Source organism: Cajanus cajan, chromosome 1 (assembly GCF_000230855.2).
Source record: "Cajanus cajan strain Asha chromosome 1, NIPB_CcT2T_4, whole genome shotgun sequence".
NCBI classification, from domain to species: domain Eukaryota; kingdom Viridiplantae; phylum Streptophyta; class Magnoliopsida; order Fabales; family Fabaceae; genus Cajanus; species Cajanus cajan.
In genome coordinates this window covers 27,525,528-27,543,263 of record NC_138517.1, presented here as the reverse complement: position 1 = coordinate 27,543,263, position 17,736 = coordinate 27,525,528, and positions in this window count along the sequence as shown.

Below are 17,736 nucleotides of genomic sequence, written 5' to 3'. Positions count from 1 at the left end.
TTGATCAAACGTTCTTTTTGGCATCACATTCAAGGAAGATCCGTTATCCACCAAGACTTTAGCGATGTGGTATTCCTTGCACTTTACAGAGATGTGCAAGGGCTTATTGTGGTTTGGTCCCTCAGCGGGGATTTCTTCATCGGTGAAAGTGAGGTGATCATTAGCCGTGACGTGACTAACAATCCCCTCAAATTTGTCTTGGGAGATAGTGTGCGACACGTATGCCTCATTCAAGACTTTCAACAGAGCTTGCCGATGCGGTTCGGAGCATAGGATCAACGACAACAGAGTAATCTTTGCTGGCGTCTTATGAAGTTGATCCATGATGGAGTACTCGCTCTGTCGAATATATTTTAACAGCTCGTCTGTCTCCTCCTCGGATTCTTTATTTTCCTCGGTTTTCTCTTCTTTTTCTTTCCCTTTATTCTTGGGAGCTTTGTCATGAAGATCTTCGGGAGTGTAGATCCTGCCACTCCTAGTCATGCCCCCAAGTCCAGCGATGTTAGAGATATCGCTGTCGGCAGAAGAATGGATGTCGTATGGCACAGCCTTATTCGATTCGTAGGGAAAAGGTCTTGGAGCAGTGATCCTTAACGGTGTCGGACCTTCCCCTTTATTCGTCTTGATTACCAACAACGGAGTTGATGTGCGTTCGCTTGGCGCGGTTGTTGGTTTACATTTAATAACAAACGGCGTGCGATCCATTCTGAACATACGCATCGATTAATCCTTTCTTTTTATTAATGTTTATTAATGAATTACTAGGAGGGATGTATGAAATGTAAACCTAGATCCCTCCATGATCTTTGATAAGAATGCATGATATGAGATGATGGCGTTGAATATGCATGCATTGTGTTTATTCCACTAAGCATTATCATGTTTTCAGGATGCTCCTAAGATGATGCATGATATTGCTTGGTTTGGATAAATATATTTTTCTTTTTTCTTTTGGGTATTCTTTTTGTATTTTTTGGGTGAAAAGGGAAACTACCTATATGAATGTGATGAAAGTAGATGTTAACACCATGTAATGGAAGATTCTTATTCCTATTTATTCTTATTTAAAAAGGGAATTTTGTATGTTTAAATAATGCAATGTATGCTCAAACAATGTCACATAAACAATGCACAAACAATTCACTCATCCACGAACAGTCACGAGCGAATCACGAGGTAGGGGTATCCTGCAGAAAAGTGAATATTCAAGGAGGTTCTAACTGTTCTCACCAGTCCAAGGCCCCCAAGGTGCCCCCATTATAGGGACCCAATTCCTCTCGTCGTAAGTCGATGGAAAGCTCCAACGCACTGTCGGACTCGAGTTCATGGTTATCACCTTGAGTGATGTTTTCCGACAACGGTCTACGGGCACCTATAGACCCATTCGACAACCGGCCGTACTAACATCCACTCCCTATGGCTTTCCACTCATGCCCCCGGGTATAGAGGGAACTGTTGTGTGCAAAGGTTTGTGTGCAGTTTATATTTCAACCAATTGCGAAAATTTAAACATCCAACAGTTATTAAAGCCAATTAGGAAAAACATATTATCATACAAGTGAGGGGTAATGAAGTAATTTTAAACTATTATTTTAGAAACAATCCATCACTAAATGGGACTGACTCTCGAGGCTTCCCCAGCGGAGTCGCCATCTGTCGCCACCCGCCGAAACGGACCTTGGCATTCGCGACGATGGTCGGACTCTTTTTAAGTTTTGAAAAATGATGGATTGTTAGAACGACTTATTCTCAAACTGAGACCTCATCGAACTAACAATTTTATTAAATGATTCACCAATCCATGTTAATCCCAAGCGGGACCCTCCATGGATTAGTGGTTTTCACAAAAAGAAGGGTTCTTGGAGTCGCCACCAATGTTTTACTCAAAACATTGGAAAAAGGGATAAGGCAATTGATTTTCGCAAATCAACCTTGGCCATTACAACCAGAGTTGGGTAAGGGAGTCAGTTACGTGTGGGGAAGGTGTTAGCACCCCACATCGCCCCTTTCGGGTTCCCTATGACGGATTATTTCATAAATAACAGTGTAAAATTACTAAATTACCCCTATTTATTAGAAACGATTATAAGCGGAATATTTACATGATGAAAATTCTAAATATGCAATGCAACAATCAGAAAGCGGTAAAAGAAGGGATTTGGAAAAGAAACCTTTGAAGCGTGCTTTTATATATTTAAACAGACGTTAGGAGGCTTTTTGGCGCTCCTTCCCACTACACGCTCGCTCGTTCCTTCCCTAAAAATAATTTTTACTATGGAAATCAAAAAGATTTCCCTTCGACTAGTTCGAATCCTCAAGCTAAATGCTGAGAACTCAAGAACTTTGTCGGATCGGCTCTCGGAGAGACTTCTAGGGCAGAACACTGCTCAAAAACCCCAGAATACTCAGCAAGAGGGTCCAAAAGTATGGAAAAAGTGTCCAAATGTGTCTAATGACGTCCAAATGACGTCCTATATATAGGAGTGAGGCGCAGTACGGCCTCTAACATCAATACGGCCCGTACTGAAGTTTTGAACTACAGTACGGGCGTATTGAATTCAGTACGGCCGTACTGAAGTTCAAAAACTTCAGTACGACCGTATTGGTTTCAGTACGGCCGTATTGTAGTTCAAATTGTTCAGTACGGCCGTACTGAACTTCTAGGAGGCCGTATTGAGCTCCAATCCTCCCACATCCTTATTTTAAGCTACTCTAAGACTTCTAAACCTATGAAGAATCATCCTAGGGTCTTCCAGGGTCTTCCAGGAGTCCTTTCGGCTGACTTTCCTTCGGTCTTCGAGAGTCTTCGAGTCTTATTTCCGACCCGGACAATTTTAGGGGTCTACACTGCTTCGACGGTTGTTTTTGATTTTGGTGCCGCTGAGGGCTGGATAACGCAGGGATCCGTCTAGGGGATGTGCAGTTACTCATAGGTTCTTGTGTCCCAACTTTCCATTGCGTAGTTGGTGCCCACTGGGAAATTCTGATTCCGTGGGGATGCAGACACAAACATGCTCTTCCTGAGGTGAGCGATGCCTTATGATTGGCTGACGTCCTTTCGACGTTGGTGGAGTATCCCGGTTATCCTTATTCGGGTGACTCTTTTGATTTTCTGGTTTTATTGCCTCTGCGTAGGCTGTTATCCGCTGGGGGATTCTATTGTGATGATTTTGTCTCCACAGTCCACGATGCTGCTTCGACGGTTGTTTTTGATTTTGATGCCGCTGAGGGCTGGATAACGCAGGGATCCGTCTAGGGGATGTGCAGTTACTCATAGGTTCTTGTGTCCCAACTTTCCATTGCGTAGTTGGTGCCCACTGGGGAAATTCTGATTCCTTGGGGATGCAGACACAAAGATGCTCTTTCTGAGGTGAGCGATGCCTTAGGATTGGCTGACGTCCTTTCGACGTTGGTGGAGTATCCCGGTTATCCTTATTCGGGTGACTCTTTTGATTTTCTGGTTTTGTTGCCTCTGCGTAGGCTGTTATCCGCTGGGGGATTCTGTCGTGATGATCTTGATTGGCCTCTTCTGTTAGGCAGATTATCTTGACGTTTGGTGTTTAGCTGAATACCGAATTCCGCTTGGGGAATGGGAATTTGATCTTTTTGGATTTTCCTTTTTTTTTTTGGAGGAGTGCCTCTGAGTAGGCGAATGGGGATTGAGGATCTTGTGTATCCCAGAGTATTATTTAGAAAGCCTCTTCAGGCTTAGCTTCACTCGTCGCTTGAGTTGGAAAGCTATCTTCCACTGAGGAAGTCTGAGTCCTTTGACTCGGATACTTTGTTTGGATGATCATGCTTCCGTTGGGGAATCTTTCTGATCTTGCTCTACTAGCTTTCACTGAGAATTCGGCCCAAGAGTGCAAGCTGAGGTGTCTCTGGGGAGTATTATTTTGGCAAGCCTCTCCAGGCTCAGTTATTCTGTATGATTGTTGGATTTTCTGAATCTTGCCTTTTTTCGTTGATTTCGGCTTTTTCTGTTGGAGGGATCTCAAACACACTCACAGATAAAGTATGCAGAGGAATGAAGATGTTGTTGATGTACAAAAGAATGGGCCAATACGGGCCGTATTGAATTCCATACGCCCGTATTGGTGTGGACGTTATGGCCAATGCTACTGTATTCATTTCAGTACGCCCGTATTGAGTTGAAAATTTGTTCATAACCCTAATTTTAGTACGGGTGTACTGAACATGATACGGGCGCTTTGTTTTTTCTGAAGTTTATATGTTTTTTGTTTTTTTGTTTTTTTGTTTTTTGTTTGTTTTTTCAATAAACAGAGAATAAGTGATCTTCCAGTACACCTATCATCTGTATGCATGTATGCGGTATGATGCACCTAATTCTATTTGATTTATTTTTCAAAAGAATTAACCGATGCGTTTCTTTGCTTGGATTTTGCCATTCCTCTTAGACGGGCTGTGCGCTGCCGATTTCTGTAACCGAGGAATGATGCGTGTTATATCGAGATTGGTGTCATCAACCCAGTGATCATTCCCTTCCTTTAGAAGATGTATTAACCTTCCTATTGACCACTATATCTCCATGTTTCCACTAGATTATTCTAAAATCGTTTGGGACAAGAGAAAAGAAAGGAAAGATATTTTTGTTCAAAAGTTTGTGTTTTAGAGGGGATTATTATTGTTTTGAAAGCGGTTTTTGTAAGAATGGCTGGCCAAGGTAGGCTCATGTGTTTAAGCTTGTTTGATTAAACACTTATGAAGTTAAGAAAATCCTGTTATTGACGTTGTGATTTGACAACTTAGATAGCTTCCCTTGAACCTTTCTTTTTGAATTCAGCTCATGGTACCATCATGGATTTCTTTTGTTTTTTGATTGTCTTTATTTTTGCCTAAAACACCCCTTTTGTGGCGTCTCAGCGGACCTTTGTTTTTGTTCGTTTTTGCAACCCTAATTTTTGCCTAGGTCACCCTTTCGTGGGATTCCTAGCGGGTTCTTTTCTCTTATTTTTGCGCAGCCCCCTTTTTGGGTTTCCTGCCGAGCTTTTTTGTTTTTAGGATTTTGTCCTTAAAGGATTTCTTTTTTATCCATGATGGCACTTGTCGAGGCCAAGGAAAGGTGCTCCAAGTTGTCATACACACATCCACATAAAAATGATGCGGGTTTATTGTTATTAAGACAATTATAACCTCATTCATGCTCATTCAAACAGGGTTAAAAATAATGTGGTCTAGAAATTTATTGCAAGCAAGAAAAGAAGCAATAAGAAATAATAAAGAATGATTTTATTATAATTCTAGCGGAAACATGTGCCCTATCGAGGCTCGGGGGTCGGGCTGTCCCCGAGGAGTGATCTCTAACAGTCATCAGGTCTATACATCCCTATCGGAAGGAGAAGAGCACTTGATGACGACGACCGGCCTTGACGCTTGTGAACCGGCCTTCCTAAAGATCTGGCTTAAAGAACGTCGAGAAGGATCTTGGTTCCTCTTCGTCCTTTGATCTTTATTAGGGTTGTATCCTAACCCTTGTTTCCCCGGATTATCCTTAATAATGGGTAGCTCGGGAATTCCTTGGGAATCCTTGCCAAGTCCTTGTCCAGGCAAGTATCCGTTCTTGGTGAGCATGTAGGCTACATTCTTCATATCTCGGGGAAACGTTTCGACATTGGCAATCTCCAATGCTTGGAAGGCGATCTCTAGAGCTTCCTCTGCTGCATCCACGTAAGGTATGGCAGATGGCTTGCTGATGAGTATGTCATCTTCAGCTTGTACGGTCACCAGCTTGTCACCCACTATGAATTTGACTTTCTGGTGGAGCGTAGAGAGAACAACTTTCGCATCATGAATCCAAGGTCGGCCGAGGAGACAGCTGTACGCGGGAGTAATGTCCATCACTTGAAATTCGACTTTAAAGATGGTGGGTCCAATTTGGATTGGAAGATTAATTTCTCCCACCACTTCTCTTTTAGAACTGTCGAAAGCTCGGACGATCATGTTGCTCGGGCGCATTTGGATTCCCTTGATTGCCATTTGATCGAACGTTCTTTTTGGCATCACATTCAAGGAAGATCCGTTATCCACCAAGACTTTAGCGATGTGATATTCCTTGCACTTTACAGAGATGTGCAAGGGCTTGTTGTGATTCGGTCCCTCAGCGGGGATTTCTTCATCGGTGAAAGTGAGGTGATCATTAGCCGTGATGTGACTAACAATCCCCTCAAACTTGTCTTGGGAGATAGTGTGCGACACGTATGCCTCGTTCAAGACTTTCAACAGAGCTTGCCGATGCGGTTTGGAGCATAGGATCAACGACAACAGAGTAATCTTTGCTGGCGTCTTATGAAGTTGATCCACGATGGAGTACTCGCTCTGTCGGATATATTTTAACAGCTCGTCTGTCTCCTCCTCGGATTCTTTATTTTCCTCGGTTTTCTCTTTTTCTTTTTCCTTCCCTTTATTCTTGGGAGCTTTATCATGAAGATCTTCGGGAGTGTAGATCCTGCCACTCCTAGTCATGCCCCCAAGTCCAGCGATGTTAGAGATATCGCTGTCGGCAGAAGAATGGATGTCGTATATCCATGGCACAGCCTTATTCGATTCGTAGGGAAAAGGTCTTGGAGCAGTGATCCTTAACGGTGTTGGACCTTCCCCTTTATTCGTCTTGATTACCAACAACGGAGTTGATGTGTGTTCGCTTGGCGCGGTTGTTGGTTTGCATTTAATAACAAACGGCGTGCGATCCATTCTGAACATACGCATCGATTAATTCTTTCTTTTTATTAATGTTTATTAATGAATTACTAGGAGGGATGTATGAAATGCAAACCTAGATCCCTCCATGATCTTTGATAAGAATGCATGATATGAGATGATGACGTTGAATATGCATGCATTGTGTTTATTCAACTAAGCATTATCATGTTTTCGGGATGCTCCTAAGATGATGCATGATATTGCTTGGTTTTGATAAATATCTTTTTTTTTTATATTTTGTTTTTTGTATTTTTTGGGTGAAAAGGGAAACTACCTATATGAATGTGATGAAGGTAGATGTTAACACCATGTAATGGAAGATTCTTATTCCTATTTATTCTTATTTTAAAAGGGAATGTTGTATGTGTAAAGAATGCAATGTATGCTCAAACAATGTCACATAAACAATGCACAAACAATTCACTCATCCACGAACAGTCACGAGCGAATCACAAGGTAGGGGTATCCTGCAGAAAAGTGCATATTCAAGGAGGTTCTAACTGTTCTCACCGGTCTGAGGCCCCCAAGGTGCCCCCATTATAGGGACGCAATCCCTCTTGTCGTAAGTCGATGGAAAGTTCCAACGCACTGTCGGACTTGAGTTCATGGTTTTCACCTTGAGTGATGCTTTCCGACAACGGTCTACGGGCATCTATAGACCCATTCGACAACCGGTCGTACTAACATCCACTCCCTATGGCTTTCCACTCATGCCCCCGGGTATAGAGGGAACTGTTGTGTGCAAAGGTTTGTGTGCAGTTTTTATTTCAAACAATTGCGAAAATTTAAACATACAACAGTTATTAAAAACCACATAGATAAAACATATTATCATACAAGCTAGGGGTAACGAAGTAATTTTAAACTATTATTTTAGAAATAATTCATCACTAAATGGGACTGACTCTCGAGGCTTCCCTAGTGGAGTCGCCATCTGTCGCCACCCGCCGAAACGGACCTTGGCATTCGCGACGATGGTCGTACTCTTTTTAAAGTTTGGAAAAAATGATGGATTGTTAGAACGACTTATTCTCAAACTGAGACCTCATCGAGCTAACAATTTTATTTAAATGACTCTCACCAATCCATGTTAATCCCAAGCGGGACCCTCCATGGATTAGTGGTTTTCGCAAAAAGAAGGGGTTCTTGGAGTCGCCACCAATGTTTTACTCAAAACATTGGAAAAAGATATAAGGCAATTGATTTTCGCAAATCAACTTCGGCCATTACAACCAGAGTTGGGTAAGGGAGTCGGTTATGTGTGAGGAAGGTGTTAGCACCCCACAACGCCCCTTTCGGGTTCCCTATGACAGATTATTTCATAAATAATAGCGTAAAGTTACTAAATTACCCCTATTTATTAGAAACGATTATAAGTAAACTCTCTACATGTTGAAAGCGTGCAATGCAACAATCAAAAAGCGATAAATGAAAGCGGTAAAAGAAAGGACTTGGAAAGAAACCTTTGAAGCGTGCTTTTATATATTCAAAAAGAGTTAGGAGGCTTTTTGGCGCTCCTTCCCACTACACGCTCGCTCGCTCCTTTCCCTAGAACAAATATTAACTATGGAAATCAAAGAGATTTCCCTTCGACTTGTTCGAGTCTCAAGCTTCAAGGCTCATGACTCAAGAACTTAGTCGGTTTGGCTCTCAGAGAGGTTCCTAGGGCAGAGAATAGCTCAAAAACCCAAGAATCCTCAGCAAGAGGGTCCAAACCTGTCAAAAGTGTGGGAGGACGTGCCAATGACGTCCTATTTATAGGATTGAGGCGCAATACGGCCTGGGAGGTCAATACGGCCCGTACTGGGTTTTTGAACTACAGTACGACCGTATTGAATTTGGTACGGCCCGTACTGAGCCATTTTGAACTACAGTACGGCCGTATTGAATTTGGTACGGCCGTACTGAAGTTTTTGAACTTCAGTACGGCCGTATTGAGTTCACTACAGCCGTATTGCAGTTCAAATGGCTCAGTACGGCCGTACTGAACCTCTGGGAGGGTGTATTGAGCTCCAATCCTCGCACACCCTTATTCTAAGCTACTCTAAGACTTCTAGACCTACAAAGAATCATCCTAGGGTCTTCCAGGAGTCCTTCCGGCTGACTTTCCTTCGGTCTTTGAGAGTCTTTGAGCTTTATTTCCGACCCGGACAATTTTAGGGGTCTACACCACTCACCTTAAGTTTTATTTTAGCTAAAATGTAAAACAAGGTGTTGTACTCTTTTCCCTCCTCGGTCTTTTTTCCCAAGAAACAGAAAAAAAAAATGGGTATTGGCTAAGGGAATTTTTTAACGAGGCACACCCTTCAAATCAATAATAACGACTCTCTTTCTTCACATATTCTTGACTTCGCATTTTCCAATTCATACTTAGCTAAGGTTGAATTTGAACCTTGGTACAATTCGTACTTAGCCAAGGTCGAATTCGAACCTTGGTGCAATTCATACTTAGCCAAGTTCGAATTTGAACCTTGGTACAATTCATACTTAGCCAAGGTCAGATTCAAACCTTGGTGCAATTCATACTTAGACAAGGTCAAATTCAAACCTTTGTACAATTTATACTTAGCAAAGGTTAGATTCGAACCTTGGTGCAATTCATACTTAGCCAAGGTCGAATTCAAACCTTGGTGCAATTCGTACTTAGCCAAGGTTGAATTCGAACCTTGGTGCAATTCGTACTTAGCCAAGGTCGAATTCGAACCTTGGTACAATTCGTACTTAGCCAAGGTCGAATTCGAACCTTGGTGCAATTCCTACTTAGCCAAGGTCGAATTTGAACCTTGGTACAATCCGCACTTAGCCAAGGTCGAATTTGAACCTTGGTACAATTCGTACTTAGCCAAGGTCGAATTCGAACCTTGGTGCAATTCCTACTTAGCCAAGGTCGTATTCGAACCTTGGTACAATCCGTACCTAGCCAAGGTCGAATTCGAACCTTGGTACAATCCGTACTTAGCCAAGGTCAAATTCGAACCTTGGTACAATTCGTACTTAGCCAAGGTCGAATTCAAACCTTGGTGCAATTCGTACCTTGGTAAAATCCGCGATAAACAAAATTAAAACTGAGTCATTTAAAGGAATAACACAAATAAAACGAAAAACAACAACGAAGCCAAAAATACATAAAGGGCTAGCCTAGACAGGTATGTCTTCACATGAACTCTCAAGGTCGTCCTCATTCACCAGTCGGCCACCCCGAACATCCTTGTTGACATCCATCAAGGAAAGATCTCCACCCGAATCAAGCACCTTGCCTGGCGAACCACCTTTACAAAGCCCTTCTTGTGCTCAATAAGGACGGTCCGTTGAGTATCCCGGAGCTCCTCTTCCAGCTTCTTCTTCGATGAAGCAAGCACCTCGACATCAACCTTCAAGGCACTTATTTCTTCATCCCTGCCCACAAGAAGAACATCGTTGCACAGGTGCTTCTCGTCGGTCGTCCAAAGTTTGGACTGCAACATCTTGTTCTCCTCCTCGAGCAACCAGGCTCGCCTAGACGCGGCCTCTACCTCGCCCTGCGCCGCTTTGACGATCTCCAAAAGCTCACCTACCTTAGTAGCATACGCTTCATTGTCCTTCACAACGACCTCTAAGGACTTCTACGCTTTGTCAAAGTCCCTTCTGCCAGCTTGGAGTTCAGCTTGGTCTCTCTGAGCTTGAACCAACTCAGCTTGATGATGTTTGCCATCGGCGTCTCCAATGATCCACGATGGTAATCGACTTCTGCATGAATACTTTGGCTGAGTCAAGTCCCTCGACCGGGCTGACCTTCTCTATGATGGCCTTATCAGCCATAAAGGTTGGATCTTCCTTGTAGAACCCCTCAGCGGTCAGGTTGGGGTTCCATAATGAGGTGACGTCCAGCGACATGCTTACATGATCTAGCCGGGCCAATGGTCGAGTAACATCGAACCTTTGGTAAATACACCTCGACCTTAGCCCAATTGACTCGAGAATTAGCAACGTCACTAATGGAGGGAGGGTAGATGGTGCCCCCAGATCGATAGCTTCACGCGCCACCCGGGCCTTCTCAACGGTAGGAGCCACCTATAGTGGATACAAAATGACATAAATTAAACTTAGAAAACTTACACAAATTTTTCTAAACAAACTCAACCATTACCTGCTTCTCTGGAGTAGCCTCGGTGATAGGCTCCCTCGGTAGAGTCTCCACTTGGGGACTCACGGTTAGATCTAAAGCCACCACCTGTTCGGCGGCGGCAGACGTCACCTCCTCGATCACTAGACCCGTCGAGGTCTCACCTACCTTAACCTCTTTTGGGCCCCTTTTTCCCTTGTGGCGAGGTCGAAGGTTAGCGGTCTCCTCCTCACCATGATCGTCAACCTCGAGCTCCTTAGCATTGAACTTGGCCTTGAGCTCACACCACTTACTCTTCCCCATCAAATCTGTAAAGGCAAGAAAAACCAAACCATGAAGAAGTCAGCAACCGAAAATTAGTACTACTAAGACTTGGTGACGAGATACTCACCCTCTAAACCTTCGTCCTTGTCCGCCACATCAACAAGTGCTAAGACAATCTTGTTGTCCATAGGCCGAGGTAAATTTTTCAAATACGCTCTATCGGTCTTGTCGGAAGCTGACAAGAGAATACAGGCGTACCCATTAAATTTGACGGGGTTTTGTTGCCAGAAAAAAGGGAACCTCGGCTCCCCGTCGAGGTGGAATACATTGTCCACCCTCAGATCAGTATTCACGGGACGAACCTAGACGAACTCCTTTTTAAAAATTTTATAAGATTAGGAAAATAGCTGAAAGAGACCCCCAACCTTACTGGCATTAAGGGACGCCCATCCCAAAGGCGGCTCACCCAACTTCAATTGGTAGAAGTGGAGAAATACAGGAAGAGACGCCCCAATCCCTATAGCCGAGCACAGTACTTGAAAGGCCCGGAGGAAACCCCAATTAGTATGATGGAGTTGGGAAGGGGCGATGTTAACATGTTTAAGGAAGGCACACTCAAACGAAGTGAAGGGAAGGCGGACACTGAGGTCTCTAAAGAAATAGCGATACATGTAGAAGAAAGGGGTACTCGCCGTACCTGACATAAATACACGTTTTCCAAGTTGGCAAGGCTCAACCCGGATGAGCTTGGCAACAGTCGGCGAGCACATCTTCAAGGACTTCCAAAGAGCATTCACCTCTAGGAAAGTCCTATACTTGCTCTCAAACTCCCCAACATCTCCCCTAACCGTTTTGTAGCCGGCGACGACGATGGTGTGATGTGAATCATGACGATTATTTCCCCCACTCTTCCTCTTCTTATCATCTTCACCAATGACAATCCCACCGGTGACAACCACTCCCTCCTCTTGAGCAGGGGCCTTACCCTTACCCTTATTAGGGATGTCCTGGGGAGGGGAGGACCCTCGCTCTCCATCACCGGACATACTCGAAACAATGGGGGAATAGAAATGGAAGAAGCAAAAGAAAGAGTACCTGGAATTCCCTAAACCATGACGGAGACAGATAGAGACAGCAGGGGCGGCAAAGGCAGAGCACAAAAATGGTAGAAGAGAAAAGTGAAAGTAAGTATTAAGTGGTGTGAAATGGGAAATGAACCTTCATCACCTAAAAACCAAAAGTCATATGCAACAGGGAATGACGCATTTAATAAGGGCTCATAATGACACGGTGCGTCCCATCATTATAAGCCATCACCCTTCATTACAGTCGCCGTCACTGTTGAGCTTAGGAGAGCTTGAAACCTAAAGGAGTTTTGATGATCACAACATAAGTGTACAACAACAACTTACAACTTGGAAGCACAAAAACAAAGTCAAAGAAAAGTCAAGAAAATGCTATGTAATGGAGCAATGTAATAGAGTTTAGAAATTAAGTTGTTTTGAATGAGTTTTTATATTGTGTGTGCTTAGTATGCTTTGTGCATAAGCAAATCTATATCTAAAGCTAAGTAGAGAGTAAGTGATGATGAGTGAAAAGGTTGGAAAGTTATTTTAAGACTTAAAACGAAGTTTTGAAAACTAACTCAAAATAATCGATTATCGTTAAATATAATCGATTATTCCAGCAACAGGCAAAATGGGATGCCTTGCTGCAATAATTGATTATTTGCCAAAATAATCGATTATCCCATAAACAACTCTCTGGAATAATCGATTATCCAGCAAAATAATCGATTATATTGTTCTTGGTTGGTTTCCAGAAAACCTGAAGAACAAAATAATCGATTATTCTTTAAAATAATCGATTATCTGTGTCAGACTTTTATAAATAGCTTGAACTTTTTGAAACTTCAGACATTGAGTTAGAACTGATAATCAATTTGTGAAAAACGTTTTTGTGGAGTCTCTGTGACATCTTGGAGAGTTTTCTTTGTGAAATCCAAGAGTAAAAACGTTTGTGAAAAACTTTGTGAGAAGATCATCATCATCATATCTTGAAAGGGGAAGATAAAAGATTTGCTTCAAGAATTCCAGGTGAATTCGTTCCTTTGTTCTTTTTGAATCTTTGTAAAATCTTGAGAAGGGTTTCTCAAGTGGTAAGGTTTCTTGTAGTGGGTTTCTACAAGGGGTGCTTTCTTGGGTCAAGAAAGTGGTTATCTTTAGTGTTGAAGTATATGCATGTGTGTGTGCTTGTAAACCTTATTGCTTAAGATAGTGGAACAAATCTTAATCAGGTGTTGATTAAGGACTGGATGTAGGTCACATGTGGAGTGGCTAAACCAGTATAAAAGACTTGTGCAATCTTCTTCTACCTTATCTTTTACTTTGAGTAATTTCTTGATTGAACATTAAAGAAGATAATTCTTGATTAACATGTGTGTGTGAAAATTGTTGGTTTAAATCTGAATTAGAACATTATATTTGAACCTCACAATTTTGTAATCAAGAAAACATATTGCATTCATACTCTCATAACAAGTCTTTAAGAGAGCTTCATTTGAAAAATTCAGTCTTAGAAAAGTTTAAGTGGAATAAAGATCCTAAATACTTTGATAATTTTTTTAAAGGGTCATAGAATCCAATTCACCCCCTCTTGGATTGTGCCATTCTTTTCTAACAATTGGTATCTAGAGCAAGGTTCTTGAGAGTTATTCAAGATTTCAAAAATGGCCAACAACAACCTACCCTATGGTGAGGGTGTGTCTATTCATAGACCTCCTGTTTTCAATGGTGAAAACTATGTCTATTGGAAAATTAGGATGAGAATTTTCATTGAAGCTATTGATATTGCTGTATGGGATGCTATAGAAAATGGTCCCTATATCCCTATGAAAAGAGATGGTGATGAGCTAAAGGAAAAACATTGGAGTGAATGGAGTGATGAGGAAAAGAAAAGAGCCCAACATGATAAGAGAGCCAAAAACATCATAACATCTGCATTGTTTATTGATGAATTTTTTAGAATTTCACAATGCATATCTGCTAAAGAAATGTGGGATACTTTGCAAGTCACTCATGAAGGAACAAGTGATGTAAAGAGATCAAGAAAGCATACTCTCATTAGAGAATATGAGCTGTTTAGAATGCAAAACGGTGAATCTATTTCTGATTTTCAAAATAGATTTACACACTTGATAAATCACCTTGTTGACCTTGGCAGGAAATTTGAGAAAGAAGAGCTGAATTTAAAAGTGCTGCAATGCTTGGACAGATCATGGCAAGCAAAGGTGATAGCCATTGAAGAATCAAAGGATTTGACCTCCTTGACATTAGCTACTCTCTTTGGGAAGCTGAGAGAGCATGAGCAAAAGCTGCACATATTTGATGAACATGAGCAGCAAGATAAGAAAGGCAAAGGAGTGTCATTGAAAGCCTTGAAATCTGCCAAAGGAAAAGAGGTGTGTGAAGAAACAAGCTCCGGTGATTCCGAGATTGAGAACTTTAATTTGCTGGTGAAGAAGTTCAGAAAGTTCATGAGAAGAAAAAAGAATTCCCCCTACAAATTCAATAAAAAGACAAACAAGAAAGAGGAAGCAAGCACATCCTCCTTCAATTGCTTTGAATGTGGAAAACTGGGACACATGAAAGCTGAGTGTCCAAATCTCTTGAAGAAGCAACAAGAGGAGAAGAAATTTAAGAAAAATGGAAAAGGGAAGAGAGCCTACATTGCTTGGGAAGATAATGACTCAAGCACATCAAGTGATGAATCCGAATGTGAGGAGAACAACTTATGCTTGATGGCTGGAACTGACCAAGACACAGTTGTAAGTGACTCTGACCTTGAATCAAATCCGGATTATGATCAACTCCAAGAAGCTTTTATACAAATCCATGAAGAAGCTATCAAATTAGGAGCCGTAAATTCAAAGCTGAAAAACAAGCTGAAATGGTATGAAAATGCTTTAATTAAAGCTGAACAAGAGCTTGAAGATTTGAAGCATGAGCATGAAAATCTTCAAACTATGTTTAACTTTAGTGAAGCTCATTCCTCAAAAGATGTTTGTTAACATTGCAAGACTTTTGAAAAAGAAAATGATGATTTGAAATCCACTCTTGCAAAGTTCACAAATGGAAATTCAAACTTAAACATTCTTTTGGGAAAACAAAGAAACACTTTTGATAGGAGTGGACTTGGTTTTAACCAAACCATGAGCATGCCATTTAAGTCAAAGAAAGAAGCTTTTGTGAAAAACCAAAACTTTAGAAAATTTAAAAGCAATTTCTCTAGACAAACAACTTATTTTTATTGCTATAAAAGAGGCCATACAATTAGGAACTGCTATTCTAGAAAATATGGAGTTCCAAATGGAGAGATGATTTGGTTTGAAAAGAGTCAAAGGCTGAGAACTAACCTACAAGGACCCTCCACATGGGTACCTAAATTTTTCTTCTGAATTTGTGTTGTAGGAATGCTTGAGGGCCAAAAATCTACTTTGGTATCTTGATAGTGGCTGCTCAAGGCATATGACTAGGGATCCTTCAAAATTCTCAAGTCTGAAATTGAAGAATGAAGGGTATGTTACCTATGGTGACAACAACAAAGGGAAAATTCTTGGCCATGGCAATGTTGGTAATTCCTCCTCTCAAACATTGATTGAAAATGTATTGCTTGTTGATGGTTTGAAACATAATTTGCTGAGTATTAGTCAACTAAGTGATAAAGGCTTTAAAATTGAATTTGATGATACATGTTGCTTGATTTGTGATAAAAAGACAAAAGAAATCAGATTCATAGGAAAAAGAATTGACAATATATACATGCTTGACTTAGAACACTCAATAGCAATCTCAAGTTCTAAGTGTCTAATAACCCAAGAAGAAAACATATGGCTTTGGCATAGGAGAGCTGCACATATTCATATGGATCATTTGAATAAGTTGTGTAGGAAAGAATTAGTGGTTGGTCTACCTAAACTCAAGTTTGGTAAGGACAAACTATGTGATGCTTGTCAAAAGGGCAAGCAAGTGAAGGCTAGCTTTAAAAGCAAAAATCAGATTTCCACAACTAGACCTTTACAACTAATTCACATGGATTTGTTTGGTCCTTCAAGAACCATGAGCCTAGGCGGAAACTACTATGGTTTAGTGATTGTTGATGACTACTCAAGATATACATGGGTTATGTTTCTTGCAAATAAAAATGATGCTTTTAATGCCTTTAGAAAATTTGCCAAACTTGTTCAAAATGAGAAGTGTTCAAACATCACCTCTATAAGAAGTGATCATGGAGGTGAGTTTCAAAACATAATGTTTCAAAAATTCTGTGAGGAACATGGTATAAACCATAATTTCTCAGCACCTAGGACACCTTAACAAAATGGGGTTGTTGAGAGGAAAAATAGGTCCTTAAAAGAACTTGCTAGGACAATGTTGAATAAAACAAAATTTCCAAAATATTTTTGGGCTGATGCTATTAACACAGCTTGTCATGTGTTAAACAAAGTTCTGATCCGGCTTATATTAAAGAAAACACCCTATGAAATATATAATGGTAGGAAGCCTAACATTTCATATTTTAGAGTGTTTGGGTGTAAGTGCTATGTGCTGAACAATGGGAATGAACAACTTGGAAAGTTTGATGCAAAGGCTGATGAGGCAATATTTCTAGGATACTCTACAAATACTAAAGCCTATAGGATCTATAACAAGAGAACTCTAGTTGTAGAAGAATTTGTTCATGAGGTATTTGATGAGTCAAATAAACAAGAGACTAGGCAAACTGAAATTGAAGATTTAACTGAATTGCTTGATCAACCCCTATTGGAGAATGAACCAAATGAAGAGCCTAAGGAGAGTGAGTCACATGAAAAAGCTAGGGAAACAAGTGAACAATTGCCTAAAGAATGGAGAACTTCTAGAGACTTATCAATGGATAACATAATTGGAAATATTGGTAAGGGAGTTTCAACTAGGAGTGCTATTAAAAATATTTGCAACACTATGGCATTTGTGTCACAAGTTGAACCTAAGAGCATTGATGAAGCACTAAAAGATGAACATTGGTTAATGGCAATGCAAGAGGAACTAAATCAGTTTGAAAGGAATGAAGTTTGGGATTTAGTGCCATTACCAAAAGATTATCCAATTATTGGAACCAAATGGGTTTTCAGAAATAAGCTTGATGAATCTGGAATAATTCTAAGAAATATGGCAAGACTAGTGGCTAAGGGGTATAATCAAGAAGAGGGGATTGACTATGATGAGACTTTTGCCCCTGTAGCAAGGATTGAGGCCATTAGATTACTTCTTGCTTATTCCTCTATAAAGAATTTCAAGTTGTATCAAATGGATGTGAAAAGTGCTTTCCTCAATGGGTTGATACAGAAGGAAGTGTATGTTGAACAACCACCAGGTTTTGTGGACTTTAAGAGTCCTAATCATGTGTATAAGCTCAAAAAGGCACTCTATGGCTTGAAGCAAGCTCCTAGATCATGGTATGACAGGTTGAGCAAATTTTTTATTGAGAATGACTATGAAAGAGGAAAGGTGGATAATACATTGTTTGTCAAGAAATTTAAAAATGATACAATGTATGTACAAATATATGTGGATGATATTGTGTTTGGATCCACAAATACCTCTCTTTGTAAT